Source organism: Wolffia australiana, chromosome 17 (assembly GCF_029677425.1).
Source record: "Wolffia australiana isolate 7733 chromosome 17, ASM2967742v1".
NCBI lineage: Eukaryota > Viridiplantae > Streptophyta > Magnoliopsida > Alismatales > Araceae > Wolffia > Wolffia australiana.
In genome coordinates, this window is record NC_135851.1 from 11,342,188 (window position 1) to 11,361,637 (window position 19,450).

Sequence of the window (19,450 nt, forward strand, 5' to 3'; positions counted from 1 at the left end):
ACTTTAATTATGCTTAATCGCCATCTTTAGGGGGAGGAAATCCATGCTGGGCTTCTTCTCCCCCTAAAGAACCCTTTTAAAGGGGACGCCCAATAGGCTTTCCCCTTAAAAAGGGGCCCAATGGGGCCACCCACAACTACCTCGTCACGTTCCTCGTACCGGTGGAGGTGGGGCCGGACGTAGTCGTCATGGTGGGCCAGTGGATCGGCGTTGTGTCTACGATCGTGGGGCCGGACGTGGTCGTCATGGCGGGCCGATAGGTCGGCATCATACTCACGATCATAGCGCCAGACGTATTTGTCCCCGCGGGCCGATTGGTCGGCCTCGTATCCTTGATCATGGCGCCAGACGTGTTCGTCTTGACAGGCCGGTGGGTCGGCCGTGTAACCACGGTTGTCGTGCCGAACGTAGTCATCTCGGCGGATCGGTAGGTCAGCCTCGTGTTCTCGATCGTGGGGCCGGATGAGTTCGTCACGGCGGGCCGGTAGGTGGGCCGGATAACCACGATCGTCATGCCGGACGTAGTCGTCTCAGTGGGCCGGCATGTCGGCCTCGCACCCTTGATCATGGTGCGGGACGCGTTTTCCTTGGTAGGCCAATAGGTCAGCGACGTAACCATGATCGTCGTGCCAGACCTAGTCGTCTCGACGGGTTGGTAGGTCTGCCTCGGGTTTTTGGTCAAATGGTCGGACGTGTTCGTCTTGGCAGACCGGTAGGTCAGAGTCGTCACACAGGTATCGTCTATTTAGAGCACGGATGGCCGGTGAGTCATGTGCGGGGTATCGGGCGGGGCGCCGATCTCGAAGCTCCTTGTCGGGCCTTCAATCATGCTCCACGTACTTGTGGTCATTGTAGGGGCTCCTCGGATGATCTGGGTGTCGCGCGACCCAGGCGGGTCGCGGGCTCGCTCTCGAGCCACGGGTGTCGGTACGACGTCGGGTACTGGAGGTGGTGGGCGTGCGAGCAGCTGCTCCATGTGCTCAGCGAAGGCAGCCATGGTGCGGAGATACGCCCCTCGCTCCTTGGACGGGTCTTCTTGGGGTCTGCTGTCGGCGTAGTCCTCCTCGTGCGCGTCCTGCTCCTCGGCCGCGTGCGGCGGTGGCGCGGGGTGAAGCCTCGTCACTGGGAGCTCTCCCATGTGGGCGACGACTCGTCATCGCCCTGTCCTCGTTGTCACTAGGTGACGAGACACCTAATGACCTCGGGGAGGTGCGTGGGGACTGTCGATGTCCACGGCGTACACTGGTGTGCTCACGTGGACCAAATGGTCCAGGGGCATTGGCCTTGGCGAGTGCGGTCTGTGCGGGCTCCGTAGGTGATTGTGATGGGCCACCTACAGGCGTCGCGGGACGGTGTTCCAAAAGGGCCGTATGATGGCCTCTCTTTTCGAACGACGATTCGATGCGTTGTGGGGAGGTCGAACCTCCGGGTTGCGCCCTCCTGCTTGATCGTGTCTCGATGGCCATCTCCCTAGGGAACCTAGATGGGTTTTCGAAAAGATGATGCGATGCAGAAATGATGACTATGCAGGGTCAGAGACGTGCTGTGAGCGCCCACAGCTGGGCTCTGATACCAATTTGATGTCAGACGTCGTCGCGGATGCCGTTCGGTCGGCGCCGAGTATGCTGGCTTAGTACTAGTGTTTGCCCGTCCCGATACCGGTACCAGATGATGGTATCGGGACGGATGCTATATCGGATACCAGAAAGGCAATTTCCTGTATCCGTTCATTTTGATATCCAGATATCGGATATCGGTATCGAATATCGGTTGCTACAGTGCTGATGTCCGATACTGAGATCCGTCTCGATGTCGAGATCCATCTCCGTCTTATGGGGAAGGATTACGATATCAGATATCGGGTGTGGATATCGATTTTTGATATCCAATAGCGATATATTTTATAAAAATATATTTCATTCATTATTAAAGAGTGATTAGGCAAATCATCTTGCGGTAGAGGGTATTTAGAGCTTTTTAATTTGTTTATTGGCACCTGGAATATATACAAGTCGAACATTTTTTCTTCTTCCATATGGGATAATAGCAGGATTCCGAGATTAACAAACTTTATCCCATATGGAAGATAAAATAAATTTCACCCTGTATTTATTAGACAAAGTATTAATATCATAAATATATATTATATATAAGCCGATTATATTATAGAGAAAATCTATCGATATAATATTAATTCAATTAATATATATACCTTGTGTAATTTATACAGCGCACGATTTTATATTTCTTCCATATGGGATAAGATGATTCAAATTTTAATGTAAACTATGAATCCTGTTATCCCATATGGAAGAAAATAAAAATATTACACTATATATATTAATCGAGGTTGATAACATATCAAAACGTAAGTCGTTAGATTTAAATAAACCAATGAATGAGATAGATAGCTTAATTTTTTTAGTTAATACCCATACCGATATCTGGATACCAGTTCCGATATCCGGATATCGAAATCCAATATTCGGCATCCGGTATCCATCGCGTCCCTCTACCTACAGTATCCGGTACCGATATCCGTCTACCCCTCAGAGACTAATATTGTCCGATATTCGATATCTGATATCTGGCACCTATCCCATTTTTTCCCGGATATCGGATATCAGTTGTCCGATACTGGATGATGGACGGATATTAGTTGGGCGAACCCTACTCGATACCGATAAGGGATGATGGTATCGAACGTCGACAGCGTCGTCGTCCGACAGATGCAACCCTAATGGGTTATGTGACTACAACGTGATGAATGGGTGTCCTACGTGTCGTACATGTAGGCTCCGACTCGAGGGAGGCGCTGAGCTCCAAGCTAGGACGGGGTTGCCGGGTGACGGCGACGGTGGTCTCTCGAACCTCGTCATAGCGATGTAGGCATCTACGGCCGAACGGAATCAATCTGTAGGGTTCACACGTAACGGACATACTCGTCTGTACCGGTAAGACACTCAAATGTTTCGTAGTTTTCTCTCTATTCTTTCCTCTCTCACCTATCTAGGCCGAGCACGGTGGAATCAAGACGAAAGTATACTACATAAGGTAAAATAATGAGCTGCAGAGAGAGGGCGTACCTCGTCATCGGGCGGCTCATCGTGCATGCTGTTTGTCGATGCGCTGCTGAGCGGGTGTGATGGAGAGGAGCTAGAGAATAAGCGGCGGCTTTACTAGAGGCAAAGCGCAGAAGCAGTTGGCTGTACTTGGGGATGGAGGGACATGGGGCGAGGAGGTGGTGTGCGTGGTAAGGCACCGGCGCGCACGGACAGCGAGCGTGGGTGTTGGTATTGTCGGCACGGTGAACAGTACAGACAGCGATCGAACGCCATCGGTGCATGTCGAACGCTGGTGGCGCTGCTGGGCACAACTCCTTGTTGCACAATGGCAAGGTGACATGAGTGCGGGCACGAGCGAGCACGGCGTAGTGACAAAGTGCCGTGAGCCATGGGACACGGGGGGCTCGGTGTAGGGACCGACGCGTGGGACTCGGTTGGGTTGAGGTAGGATGGTTCAGGTGGCGGCTGTGATTGGCCGTGACCTGGACCGGTGCAAGGAGAATCGGCCAGCAGTTGGAGAGGCCTGGGCGGGCGTCTCCATGTCTCCGGTGCAGGAGAGGGCAAAGAAATTTGTAGAGAGGGGGGAAGAGAAAGGAAATTCCAACAGTCTTCCCCTCTTCCTCGTTCCTTCTTTCCCCAGTCAGCCTTCCCATTTTTCTCCACGATTCCACGGCAGAATTCAGCGACGGCGGCAACTTGCTTGCAGTCGTTGAGAAGAGGTAATGCGAAGCTTTGAGAGGAGAGGGAAGAGTGAAGGTAGCTTGATTTCCCCCACCCTCTTCTTGCTTCTCCACCCCTTTCTTGTGCTCTCTGGCCGTCCAATTTCCTTGCAGGTCCGAAGGGCACCGATCACGGTGACGAAGGAGAAAGAGGCGCGAATACCCGAAATTGGGTGTCAAGAACGGGAGGGGAGAAAGGTGAATGACAGAGATGTGATTAGTCGACCCCCTCATCCCACAATCCCTCCCCAATCTTCCTTCCCCTGCCTCCTCCCGCCTTCTTCCTCTTCTTCCCGTTCACTCTTCTGTCGTGTTCTTCGCTAAACAAAGGGGTGAGACCAAGATAGAAAAAAAAACAAATACTGAATTCTTACTGGTCTAACGAGCTAGGGCGCCCCCTCTTCCCTTATAAAGGGGAAGAGGTCAATTGGGCCTTCTTAGCTGGGTCAAGAAGAGGGGAGAAGAATCCATTAAGGGGGCCCTTATATAATGGGCCCCCTAAGCTGGGTCAACAAGAGGGGAGAAGAGTCCATTAAGGGGGCCCTTATATAATGGCCCCCCTCATTACAAGGTAAAAGGGGATAAATAAAACAAAATAAAACAAGAAGAAGAAGAAAAAAAGGACAAGACAAGGGGCAATGAAGGGGATCCAAAAGACTAAGGATCCCTTCACTTTGACGGTGAAAACACCAACACGGGGCGCATTGCCGTGCTAAGAAAATGGGACGAATCCGAAGAAAACATGAGACATGACTAGGAAAACAAAAAAATCAAAAGGGATAACCGAGCATTTCTTTCAACCGGTCCTCGACGACGACGGCAGGTGGCTTGGACGACGTCGTTGACGATCCTTGATGGCGTGTGCCATCAGAGAAGCTCTACACCCACCCGAGGAGATGTAGTTTCTTCATAGCCAAGGTTAGTTTCCTCATATCAGCTCGTGGAGTTTCCACCGATCCAGCCAAGATCGATGCAATCACGTCATGGCCCAAGCCCAAGGACGTTCATGACATACGTAGTTTCATGGGCTTAGCAAATTTTGTTCCAGGGTTTAGCGGCGTTACTGCCCCCTATCACTGATCTTATCAAACTCCATAAATTTGAATGGACAAAGGCAGCTGACAAAGCCTTCGAATGAAACGCCGCATGACCAACGCATCTGTCCTATGACTAACCGAGTTCAACAATATGTTCGAAGTGGCTTGCGACGCTTTGGGTGTAGGTATTGGTGGCGTCCTTAGCCAGGATGGACACCTGGTCAAATACTTCAATGAAGAATTGAACAAAATGAGGCTTAGATATGATAACTACGATCACGAATTTTACGCCTTAGTCCAGCTGCTTTAACATTAGCGACATTGTCTTTTTTCAAAGGAATTCATACTCTGCTCGGACCATAATGTCTTCTGACACTTACATGACCAGAAGACGGTCACGCCCGTTGGATTGCTTATTTGCAGGATTACACGTTCGTTATCCGACATAAGAAAGGGAAGGACAATGCCATAGCCGATGCTCTCAGCCGGAGGCCAGTCGTCCTTAACTTGATGAAGACATGAGTTTTGGAATTTGATCAAATCCCACAAGACTACAACGACTGTCCTGACGTTGGGAAGATTAGACATGCTGTTAGTGATGGCCCGAAGTCCGAATATCAAGATTATTATATCTCCAATGGTTATCCCTTCCATGGGAAGAGGTTTTTCATTCCTCGAACATCATTGAGGGATTTCCTTATCTGGGAAACACTTGCAGGTGGTATGAGCGGACATTTCGGTGTTAACAAGACCATCCAATCGTTAGAATATAAGTTCTATTGGCCGACGCTGAAGAAGGACGTCGAGAAAATTGTCTCCCGTTCCTGACTTGCTCGAAGACCAAGATGACGAAGCAGAACGCCGGCTTTATACGCCTTTACCCGAACCGACGCATCCATGGGATGACGTAAGTATCAACTTTGTTCTTGGCCTAACAAAGACCGGCCGACAACACGACTCTATTATGGTCGTGGTCAATCGATTCTCTAAAATGGCCCACTTTATACCGAGTTCGAAGACGGCCGATGCATTGCGTATAGCGTGCTTATTTTTCCATGAGATCATCCACTTGCATGGAGTACCACAGTCGGTCGTGTCGGATCGTGATATGCGATTCACTAGCTCCTTTTGTAAAACCTTATGGGTCTTGATGGGGACAAAACTTAAGTTTTCCACGGCCTATCACCCCCAAACGGATGGCAGAATGAGGTAGCAAATCGTAGTCTAGGGAATTTACTTCGCTCAATCGTCGGATATAATATCTCCACATGGGATTGTGTCCTACCCCGTGCTGAATTTGCATTTAACTCTTCGGTGAACCGTACCACCGGTAGCACCCGGTTTGAGATCGTTTATGGCGAGATACCTCGTAAGCCTTTACACCTTAACACAATAGAAAAGCATTCCAGAGATTCCAAGCATGGCATTGCATTTGCTCAACATATTAGGGACATGCATCATGACAATAGAAATATTGATTCTGTAGTTTATTAACCCTCTCTAAATCTCTTAGCTTACCCGTTTGTATATAATTAATAAATTCTTCTAAATTAGACAACACCTATTTTCTCATCTATCTCCCTTAATCTATTACTATACATAAATATTTCTATCTCATTAATCTACATCTAATTTAATAAACCATAATGACTATATCTATCTCTTATCTTATACATACCCCACTGTTAACTTTACCTTCTTATCTTTTAATAAGAGTAGTGTATTATTATTATTATTATTCTTGATACCTTATTAAATCTTATACTATTATTTGACTACCTATCTGAATAATTTCCTTTCATTATGATAGTATAAATACATTTCCTCATCTTACTTAATATATCAAATATCTATATTATATTAGTCCTCAGGAATTATGCAGTTAAAACCGTATGTTATAACCATCTTGCATCTTGCTTTCAATACTACTCTCTATGAATACTTATCATTACTTTTTAACAATAATAATCCTAATTTCTCTGCCTCCCTATCTGCCTTTTTGTACTTATCTTCATCTTTTCACTATCTGTATTATTATTATATAATCCAAATTTCTCTGCCTCCCTATCTACCTCTTTGTACTTATCTTCTCCTTTTCTCTATCTGTATTATTATTATATTTAAAATATATAATTGTAACTTTTCTGCCTTCCTATCTACCTCTTTTTAGTTACTTATATTCACCTTTTCACTATCTGTATTATTATTATTATTATCACTTCTCCTACTCAACCTCTAACTAATCTCCTCAATTACCCTTATTATCATCCAAAACTTCTCCATTACCCCAACATAAGTTTTAAATTCACCTCTGAAGGATAATCCTTGTGGAGACGACCTCTCCACCATTATATGTATTTGAGTGAGTTTTCTATTTATTACATATCTATTTGATTTAGGAAAATTATAATTATAATGATACTAAAATTAACACTCTAATTTTCTTCCATCAGGACATCTATGAAGATTTTCATAAAATATAAATAGAAGAGGACACCCTCATTTGATAGCCGCACAACTCAGTTTGAGTGCTCCCCTCTTTCTTTTCTTCCTCATCCTTGAGTGTTGCTTTTAGTGGACACAATATGGAGACAAAATTAAATTTCTAGCATCCCAATTTCATCAAATAGTAGAAGATCTACAACACAGACATCTGAACAACTTGAAGCTGCTCATTTAAGGAACTAATCAATCACATTTTTTATCTGTGCAAAGGTAATCTTTTTTGTTTTTCAATGCAGTCTTTGACTCCATATTCCACTATCCAATACAGTACAAAACATGTTGATTGAGGCCCGAAATTCCCAAAATAAAGTAAAAAAACATATTTTTTAATTAATAAGATTAAGAATCGAGAAAATAGAGAGGAGGTTCATTAGGGAGAGCAATAATGAGAGAAATATTAAGGTTAAATTGTGTAAATTTAGGAAGAGAGAGGGAAGATAATCCCAATAGAGTAAAATTTTATATAATTACGTGGGGGTTGTCCCTGGAAGCTTAGAGTCATTTAGAAGATCCATAAAAAATGATGAAATTTTATTTGTATGAATTGAGGAAGGTCTTTTTGTGCCTTAGATCTCATGTTTCAGCCTTACAAGTGCTTTGAACTCCATCACACGAGATCTTGGTGATCCTCTTTGGTAGAAACCGTCACCAGATTGGAGGAAGATGACATTGAGAGAGGAGGTTTGATGACTCTACCCCTGGCCATCAAAGCTCTTTGTGAGAGGGGCCCTTGATAGAGATTAAATTTTAGCCATGGACCCACTCATAAGTGGTGCTCCCTCTGACTTATCAACCACCATCCCTGCCAGCAGAGTCATTTTCAATTTGTCACTCAACTGTACCCTACCATCCGCATTACAGCTTCCCATCAAATCATGAATACTCAATAAACTTAGAATATTGATACCCCCCTATAATATTCTTCACAAACAGCACACAATCGACACCATGTTGTTCGACTTTAAAATTGGCCTTTTAAAATTGGCTTGAAGGCCATCTTTACATTTTATCATTTTTCTCAAGGTTGCATCCCTATGGGCCCGATTCCTTTTTTTTTTCCTCAGCCTATTCTATCATGGATTCTGCTTAGCTTACTGTCTTTAGCTTCAACCATGAGCAACACACGGAACAAGGGCTAGACTCTCAGCCACAGAAGCTAAAGCCTTGATCCCCTAGTCATCCTAAAGTGGTACCTGATCTATGGATCTTGCTCCCTCGGCCATGGTACAGTGGGTATTGTTTTGTGGGCCTTTCTTCCTCGTCTGATCATGAGGTTCCTTTTAATAATTTTTACCTTTTTTTAAGTTATTTTTTCTCTCATGCTTTTCTATTCTCTCTCCTAAAATAAAAAACTCATTTTTCACACTTATCTTCCTCTTCATTTTAACCTGTGAAATGTGATTAACTTCAGAGAATAATTAGGCACAAAATTTATTCTACCTAAACAAATAAAAATGACTTCATGGTATTATCTCTATCTGGTATTAAGTTTATAAATCAAGTAAAATGCATTGTGGAAAATCTAGAAATTTTATTGTCAGCCAATAGACATATGAGATGTAATTTTTCCATAGAATGAAAACATTATGCACCATAATTAAACCAAAGTTATCTTAAAATTCATGGGTAACGTGAATACAATTTGATAGGTTGTTACTTCAGATTGAAATTCTCTAAGCTTCTGCTTCTCTACTCATCTTAGTTAATTGAGCATGGATTATCATTTGGTTTGACTAATTCCAAGTTGATATTTAAGAGAATCTCAGGGATGGTGTTTTATATATCTTCTTGGGTATCTCCATCATTGGTTAATCAGACCAATCCCATCATTTTTTATGATCATCCCAATGAAAACTAAAACACTAAGTCTGTTGATCTTGCATTTATTTTAGCAATAATATAAAGTGAGGTTATATGGATTTATCACAACATGGATTCATTATGTCACATCCAAAACTATCTTTCCACTGATGGAATTATGATGTCTATGTAACATGGCAATTAAATTGATTCTAAGTTATTTTTTGTGATAGGAACTCTTTTTAACTCTAATATCTTTAACAAATGATTATTTATGATGGTGTTAATATAAGTCCCATTTATAAAGGTATAAAAAGTAATGAATAGGACATCGAGTACCGCATCACCCTCAATTGCTTGGGCAATGCCCAACTATGGAATTAGTGCTCAGAGCCAGAAATTGTGAATAAACAATCTCCTAACACAAGGAGCAATCAGCAAAGTATGTATGAAAAGTTCACTAAAAGTGGTATGTCAAGTACTAATGCACTATTTGTCAAAGAGAAAAACTTTCTGCACAAGGCCATCGTCAAACAAAATAATTATAGGATGACTACCATATTCTAGAGACAACAGGCCAATATCTGCCTTCTTATTTTTCCCTCTTCCCAATCTTGCTCTCTATTTTATGTCCTATGTTTCTCTTCCTATTTTTCTCTGTATCTATATTCTTCATATCTTTGTGATCTTCATCTCTCTCACTACCTATATTTTCTAGCTTCAACATTGGGATATGAAGCACTCTTCCACCTACAAAAAAGAATGATTTTTAGTTCAAACCCAAAGGAATTTAAGAATAGCAAAAAACGTTCAGATATCAAATTGTTCATAAAAGAAGAAAGGAAATGGCTATCTTCAAAATGTTTTTCAATTAAATAACAAAGGAAGCATCAGCAGGAGGATTTACTGGATCTTCTCATTAGACCTCAACTATAGATTTAAGACCTCAAGTGTTTTAATTAATGATTTTACGTGCAAATAGTGTTAAGATACGTTACGCATTGTTGCAATCTCCCTAGTTTATGTTCCTGGAATTTACAGCCCTTTGAATGAAGCCCGACATAACATTTAAGATCACATTTAAATTAAATACTTAGTTCCAAAAAAGGGGTTGTCTATAATTGGGCATAATTGAGATTTTGCTATACTTGGGCATGGAAGATTTTTATGAAAAATGTTCAATTCATCTCCTACCATTTTCATCCAAATAATTGGTACATTACTCCACTAGACAAACTCTTGAGGAAATACGATTAAATTTAAAGTTCTAGGAATGGAGATTCCAAAAACAAAATAAAAAGGTAATTTTTGTCAATATGTCATTGTCCAATGTCTGTTGACTCTCAGTGGGATTGTTTCTTCAATCCAGGACAAAAAACTATCCCACTTTTCATTCAGAAAACAAATTCTATCTGATCCAAAGTAAGAGTCCATCAACGGTCAGTTATTTCCCGAGATGAAAGCACTGTCATGTGCATCTGGATCAGTTGAGGACACCCTAACCATTAAAAGAAAAAAAAGTTAGGATTGAAATCAAACATATTAAAATTTCAGGTCAAATGGAATACAGTTTTGTTGATCTAACAAAAAATTGAATCTAACCACTATGAACATTAGGTTAATCACATTGTTAGGATTCTCTTATTTTAATCGAGGACTGAAGCATGAACCCGTTTTATCAGGTCATTCTTGAATATCAAACACCATTAAAGATAGTCATTATTAACATGTCAATAATGATTTCTCAAATTTATACTTTTGAAAGAATGGCTTTCAAGAGTGGCTCCAAAGTCGATTATTTCTTGGGTATATAAGGTCAAGCTTCAAGGACAACAATGGTAATGCCATCTCTAACATGTTATGACTGTTAAATTAATAGAAATGTATTAAATAAGAGTTAACTGAGGTACATTTTCTTCACCTTTCATATTAAATCTTTACTTGGAGCATGTGCATTTAGTGAAATATCATGTTAGAACTCACCAGATATATTCATCGTTTAGATAGTATAAAAGTATAGTTTTGGTACTTAATGGTACCTAATCAGCCAAGTGGACTGAATCTAACATCTTGTTTGGAGACTTTTAGATTTTTTTCAGGACTGGAAAATTACTCTTATGAAAGGAACAAGGGAATCTTCATAAAGCCAAAGGAGAGCTCATTAGGCTAATGGGCCTCCCTCTTGAGAGAAGACCCAAGAAGGAGCCCAAATAGACTCATAAAACGGGTTCAGATCTTCTAAGAAGGGGCACTAATGGACCTATGGAGTGAAGCTTGACCCAAATCTCACCCATCCAATTGATCCAATATCTAGAGCATGTCCTATAAATGCTTTAGACTCCTTCGTAAAAGGCATCCGCATTTTTCGTTTGGATTTAGTGAAAGGGTGAGAAGATTCTTTTCTTGCTCTCTCTCTTTCTAGAGTTCTGACAGTTAGTGAGGGCCAATTAGAAGGTGAGCTTACAAGGCCTAGGTGGGAGAGAGAAATCCTTCTCTATCTATTCCCTCTCCCAAGGGTTCCCTCCTCTCTCACTCTCTACATTGGAGCAGACAAGGGATCTAAGAAGTGAGAAGCATCCAGGGATGGTGGAGATGGAAGGAGAGGCCTACTAGCTAGGTAAACCAATTCTTTATTTCTCTACCCTTTTCACTCTTAACTAATCTTGATTTATTGTAACAGAAATCAAGATTAGGGGTTTTTTCTCTCTCTGGACCACCTATCTTGTGGGAATCGGATGTTCTTGGCCCAAGAACACACCCAATGCCATTAGCAATATTTGGCAAATCCACATGTGTGGGGTAAAATAGAATCTAGCAAATCTTGGTAGAAATTACATTTTCAGCCAAGATTTGTTCAAAACAAGTCTATTTTCTTCTGAATTACTTCACAAATTAATTTTGATAAATTATTTTGGATAAAAATCTAGAACAATGCATAAAACTCACTAAAACGTGTTTCAAACTTATCTGGATTTTTTGAAAATCATTTAAATGGGTGAATTCACAATTCATTGTCGTTTACACTCCGTTTAATCAAAATAAAGTCGAATAAAATTCCTAAAATTCTTACACACCTGTTTTTAGCTTACATAGCTCAAATTTGGTCTAGTTGCTCTCTATGGTTTGACCCTCACTCCCGTATCAGCGAGGAATATAAATTCATTGATAAATCTAGAGAACTTCTCACTCGACCTAGGTTAATAAAACTTACAACCCTAGTTTCCCAGATTATGGGTGACAAAGGTGATGCAGGATGATGTCGGTGATGCCGACCCAAGGCTATCAAGGCGATGCTCAAATACCGGGGTGATAGCGGACGTCATCAAAGAAATCGTCCATCAGGTATGGATCTACCGAGATGCGATTACGTGATGCGAAGACTCCTAGGCGGATGTACGTGCAGGCCCTGACTCGTGGAATTCGTCAAGCTTCGGGCTCTGGGGTGGACAACCGATGACTGTAATGGTGACCTCCTCACCCTCGTCGGAGCGACGACGGTGTCTACTGCACTGAATGGACTAGGTCCATGGGTGCTCTCACGTAACAGATGGGCTTGGCCTATACCTAGGGAAGATGCTCGGTAGGTTCTCTCGTGTCTGTTTATCCTCTCACCTATTCTAACCCGAACTCGATGGAGTGCAATCGAAAGGATATATGATAAAAGATAATTTAACTAGCGGGCTAGGGGAGCGAGGTACCTCTTTGGTGATGTCATTCTTGAGTCGAGGAGCTTGTCAATGCAGAAACCGGTGGGCTGAGTCGATGGAGTTGTGTCGGAGGCAAACATTGCGTTGCTCAACTAGTGGTAGTATCGCAGCGTCAGAGACGTGATACTAAAAGAGGGTAGCGTAGAGTTAGGCACAGGGCCCGCTGACATGGCGTAGAGTGTGGCAGCGTGAGCGGCTTGTAGATAGGAGGCGGCGGCTTGGAGACACTTGGCGCCTGCACTTCAGCGGTGGCTCAGCAACTGCTCAGCGATGGCTCGATGGTGGCTTGGAGGCGATCGATAATGACTCAAACTCGGCGGCTTGGCAGCGACAATTCAGCAGCGGCTTTGCAATGGCTCAACGATGGCTCAATGGTGGCTCGGCGACGGCTCGATGGCGGCTAGACAGCATGCAAAAATGGCTTGGCAGCAGCATGGGTGCGACAACATCGATGGCCTAGCACGCGGTGATGAGGGAGCTGTGCCGCGTATGATGGCAGGTTGCAGCAATCGCAGGCAGTGACTTGCTAAGTCTGCCGCATGTGCTGGTTGCAGTCGTAGAATGCGGTCGGTCGCAGGTGCTGGTAGCGGCCAGTCGCGGCCACGGCCTACGGCTGGACGTAGCCATGTGTCGTGAATGGTCGCAACCGCTGAGTGCAGCTGGTCGTGATCGTTGGTTGCGATCGTGGGCTGCGCCTAGTCGCGATTAGGGGCTGAGGTTGGTCGCGGCTGTAGATCACACTAGACGTCACCGCGAGCTGCGAGTGGTCATGCTTGCTGGTCACGGTCACGACAGCGTCGACCGCGGCTGGTCGCAGTAGTCGCAACAGATCGCAACGGCCATTGCTGTTTGCAGCTACCGCGGGCTGACTGGCTGTGCCTGCTAGCAGCGGCCAGTCGCGGCGGTGGTTACCGCAGCTGCAGCTGAAGTGCACGTAGTGTGACAGGGGCGTAGGTGTGGCTGCGACATGAAAAATGGTAGCGGTGATGGCAGAGCAGGGACTCGACGGCAGTGAGTTGGCAGAATGGGCAGCAACGGCAGCAACAGCCTTTTTCCTCCTCCTTCCCTTCCCTTCCTTCTCCCTCTCTTCCTTCTTCTTTCTTCTCCTCCTTCCTCGCACTCCAACGTGGAGTAGTGGGTCCCTTTAAAAAAGGAACTTTCACTTTTGGATGTTGATCTAGTTGCTAGGGTGCCCCCTCCATCCCTTAATGGACCCTTAGTAGAGGTCCACAAGAAGGGTCCCAATAGACATAGGGATCCCCATTAAAACAAACAAATAAAAAGAAGAAAACAGAGGTTTGAAAGAAAAGAAAGGGGTCGTGTGAGGGGATATGGCCCGAAACTTACGAGAGTTGAAATGCCTATGCCTTCCTCTTGGCGTGCCGATCTGGCGGGGCTCAACTCGGCGACTATTGCCGATAATGGTGTGGGCTTCGGCATCATTCTTAATGGAGGGGGATCTCCTACTCCATCATAAGGTCTCTCTGATTGCATTAGAAAAGGTAGTGCCATCATTGGCTAGAATCAAGAAGAGTCCATAGAGACAAAGACAAAAGTTGTATGAAGTCACAACTATTTGGTAGCCTAATCCCAAAAATTTTCCTTTTTTTCTATGCCCTTATGCTATGATTGGTGACCTCGACTATATGTGGTGATGATGACTTAAGGTAACAGGTTAGGTGATCATAATGTGCCATGACAAGTTCAGTGGCAATGCTAAGATTTGATGGTTTTGGTAACTATGATGAGACGTGGCAAGTTTTGTGACAATTAGGTGATGAGTTTGGTGACGATATAGAGATGTGACATGATGGCAATGTGATAGACTATTGTAGAATTCAGGGCATCATCGCTTGAAAGTTTAGGTGATAAACATGCTGTCACATTCTGTCACGTTCCTAGTTACCATGCTTCCCAACACGTCAAATCGCGTACATGTTCTAAAATGTAGGCCCCCTAACAATTGCTTCCTATTAGAGAGGCATAGTTAGTGTTCACACATCTGATATCTATATAATATCTGGATGAAATTGAAACAAATTTAAATGCTGGTATCAGATTGGGTGGATATCCAATATCCACCAGATAGCAAAAATTTGGTTATATACAACATGGGTAAGGATGGTGAAAGATGATCGCAACCAGATTTCCAAAACTGACTTCAGTACCAGATATTGATATCCTGATTATTGGAGCCTGATACTGCTTTATTTTTAAGGAGACATTATCTCATATGAAAGAAAATTATAAATACTTCATTTTGAATATTTTTTAAAATAAATATCACTGCTTTGGAAGAGAATGATAACTGTAACTAAAATTACTTTTGTCTGCTCTCTCTTGATATTTATCCCAACTATTTTAACATGAGAACTTACATGGAGCAACCCCTAAGATGAAGACAAATACCAATACAGGGATGGAAAACTGTATCTCTTGGAAATAATCAAACCTCCCACTTATTTTACAAGACAGAGGGGCTGAACTAACCCTTCCAACTCCCATGTTGCAGATCCTAGAAAATAGGAATGTGCCTACTTTCTAGGATATTAGCTTTTTTAGGGGACCAGTTAGCCATGGTTCATGCCTATTTAAGGTCCCTCATCCCTCTTGTTTTTATTTCCTTTTTATATTACTTTGAAACCTTTTACACTGGAGTTTTTTAAAGGTTTTCCTTCAAATATGACTCTCTCTATCCCTCTCCAGGAGTTAATGTTTCCTAGATGGTGATAGTGCAAGGACGTGATGAGGCTAATGGCAGCGTATCAGATGTTCTCCTGATATCAGTTTATTGGCCATCCTTATTGTCTCTTGCAGTCATTCAAATCCAAATGCGCATCTACAAATATTTATTTTCCCTGGAAGTATGCAGATTGGAGGATCGATGGAGGATGCAAATTCAAGATCGATGTAAATGAAGGGGCCTAGTATTATTTTTCAAGGCTTCCTAAATGGTAGTACTAAGTAATTACAGTTAGGGCAAAAAGAAAGGTAGACGTAGTATATCTATAAGATAAGCTAATTTTTATATTATTATTATTATGATTAATATTTTCCCATAAATTATACTATTATAATAAAGAGAAATAGTAAGACAGGCGGTGGAAGACTTTTTTTGTGAATTTTAGTATAGATATTAATGAATATAAAATAGTTACTACGAGATATCTGTAGTTTGATTATTTATTTTAGCTGATAGATTTTATATATGATATGAGAGACAGACATTGTAAATGAAGGGATGTTAAGAATTATGAACATAGTGAATAGGGGTATTTTATTTTATTAGAAGATAATAGGAAGAATGGAGAGAAAATGTGATAAAAACTATGACGCTATTAGGAAGAAATTATTTATTTAAATATAGATTACTGATGTGGAGAAATTTTATTTGTATAATGATAGACTATGAATAACATAAATTAAATAATGTATTTTCATTTTTTAGAGAATACTGGAAATTATATAGAGAAAGGGAGAAATACAAGATAGTAGAGATAATAAGAAGGTATATTTCTATATAGTTAGGTGTTATACTATTGACTATGTTGTACATAGATTTAAATATTTAATAAATTAAAATTTAAAGAAAATGGGACAAATTCAGAGAAAACTTGAACACACAGCATATGTTCAACTAAATGTCTCCAAATGGCTGATATATGAAACTTGACTCAAAATTTGATTTCAGACTGGATTTTCTCTCTCGTAAGTATGTATATACCATGAGACTCTATAATTTCTCAAGGAATGTCCTAATTAAAAAAATCAGCATAAAGGATGATGATTGCTGCCCCTAGCATTGGTGTGCTTCCATGCTTCCTCCTTGTTGGCTTAGATATGGGACCTCTTAAAGCTCTTGTGTTACCGTCATGGGCTAGTAGAGTTGTCACACCTCTCCTCCAGCTCTTCTCTCATCCAGAAGGGTCTCTTGGAACCATTCTTGTCATTCAACAAAATATAAATAAATAGATGTCAAATCAGGAATTTAAAGAGTTTAGTGAGACCTCTATCATAAATTTCATGGACTCCGATTTAATGGATCCCTTTGAGCCATTGGACTGAAATATGGTTTCTTGGTCCCAACTTCTAGTGTCTGGTTGACAGGGATGACAGGGGTATAAACAAACATATTAGGTATATATACATACTTCGATCAATTGTCTGGTCAAGGAGAGGAGATGGGTGAGTTTACCCCTCGGATGTCCAATCTCCATAACAAGGGCCAACAGCTACGATTAGATCGCAACCGTGGACCCCTTTTCTCCCATTGTATCTCCTCTCTTCAAGTTAGTTGTTCCATCTCTGTTTATTCAGCCACCCCAAAAACTTATCATAATTGATTTTCCATCAACATGGCCCCCATTATTTTCATCAGCGTCCACACCCAATCAAAGCCTGCAAAAGCCAAAGAGAGGAAAGGAAAGGGCTAGATGTAGATTGGACCATTTGATCTTCTTTAAGAAGATCAGACATTTTAAGATTAGATGGCCACTTATAAAATGGTCTGTCATGATGTAGGCTTCAGCCCCTGTTGGCTAAAAGTACAATAATTTTCTTTCTTCTTTTACTAAGATTTCAGCCCATTGGGGTGCATTTAAATCAAATTAGATTACCCATCTTTTCCGGCATGCAGCTGTGCATCGTCTGATATAGGGCCTCTATGAGGGCCTCTATGGGCCTCCAAGTTGAGCTCCCTACCACTACTATTACACCCTTATACTGTGTTGACACATCACTGCTCTCTAGCCACTACGTGGCTTGAGTGCTGTTTCACATAAAACAAACCAAGAAATTTTTTTTGTATAATAATGCAAGGTGACTTTTAATTTCCATTTCTCCGCAAAGTGGGTCCATTTCTTTGAGACTAGTGACTACATGAGGGAATTTTCTCATGTATCAGGTGAAGTGCACTACTTAAGAGTAGAGTCCTCTATGAGCATTCCTTCACAATAAGAAAAAACTCTAATTCGGCTCTTTTCATTTGGTTCCCTCCAACACCCATTGATCTCATAAATTTACATTCTCTTAAGAACTATTGGCAAAATGTGAATCAATAAACGTAATCCTTTAACTTTGTGTTTCAACTTCTTCTTTGGATTTTGCTTTTGTGTGGTTGAAAATATAAGGCATGTAAATAGTGAGGTTATGAAAAACCCAATATTTTAAGCTCCATGATTGCAGGTGGAGCTTGGCTTCTTCATGTATCAGCATGATTGGCAGCTTATGATAATTCCTAATGGACTTACATCCCAGAATTTTATTCGACAAGAGGGAATTTCTAACAATGAAATGAAACGTATCTAAGAAATTAGAAAATCATTCAGGTAATGGGCTGGGTCATCTCTTGGTAAGTATTGTCTTTATAGTCTTTAGCCACACTTCATAAAATTTTATAAAATAAATTCTATGCCCATGTGGATGTATTTGTACTAAATGTTGCCTTCAGAGTTAACTTTACTTCTTAAAGATATGATCTCAGTATCAGTGGTAATTTAAGATCCCTCTAATCCTCTGAATAATATTTATCAAATTTCAAAAGTTCAACTTCTAGTATGATTTTTCGTGTGCATGATTTGTTCATAAAAGTATTTACAATAAGGATAATATATTATTTATTGTGAATTTGGCTTCTCATCTATCCCAACATAAGGAGAGTCTAAATATGTATTATCTCCTCTAAATCTATGGTCCTCCAAGTTATAAGCCCCTTCGTTTTCATAAAAGGTCACAATGGAGACTAGATCAGTATTCTCATGAAGTGAAGGTTCAATCACCAAGACCAGTCCTAGATTTATCTGTGGGAGATCTTCTATTCTAATGTCTGATTTAACAAAAATTCTGATTGATACTTACCAAAATTTATAAATGCAAAAATTTGGGTTTAAATACATCATTGGTGTTTGTAAGTTTAAGCAAAAAAAATATATAAACCTATACTCAATTAAGTAAATCTAGCTACTGATGATTACAAATAGTCTCCAAACTATACTCGAACACTCGGGGTTGGCTTTCCAAGTCGGCAGCCTGCTTGATGAATGCATTTTGACTCGTGATTCTATCATGAATATGTTTATGTAATGAAGAAATACGCTGGGTGAATGCAAGACTGTCATTAGAAACCCTAACATGAGGATCTACGGGTGCTAAGTCAAGGGGTCGATGAGGAGCCTGGCCATAAGCGATCTCAAAAGGACTCAACCTGGTTGTTCGATTCACTGATGAGTTGTGAGCGAACTCGGCTCAGGGAATTATCAAATCCCACGTTGTAAGGTGTTCGCCTACTAGGGATCAAAGTGGGTTACCCAAGCTTTGATTGACTACCTCCGTCTGACCATCTATATGAGGGTGGTAAGCCGTCAAAAACTTAAGCTTCATCCTGAGGAGACTCCACAGGGTCTTCCAGAAGTAACTGGTGAAAAGGACATCTCGGTCGGCGACGATCAAAGTGGGCAAGCCGTGTAGATGCACAATTTCTCATAAGAATAATTGTGCAACCTGAGTATCATTGGATGTCTTTGTGCAAGGTACGAAGTGCACCATCTTCAAAAACCTATCAACAACGACCATGATAGAATCATGTCGATGTACGGTCCGAGGTAACCCTAGGATGAAGT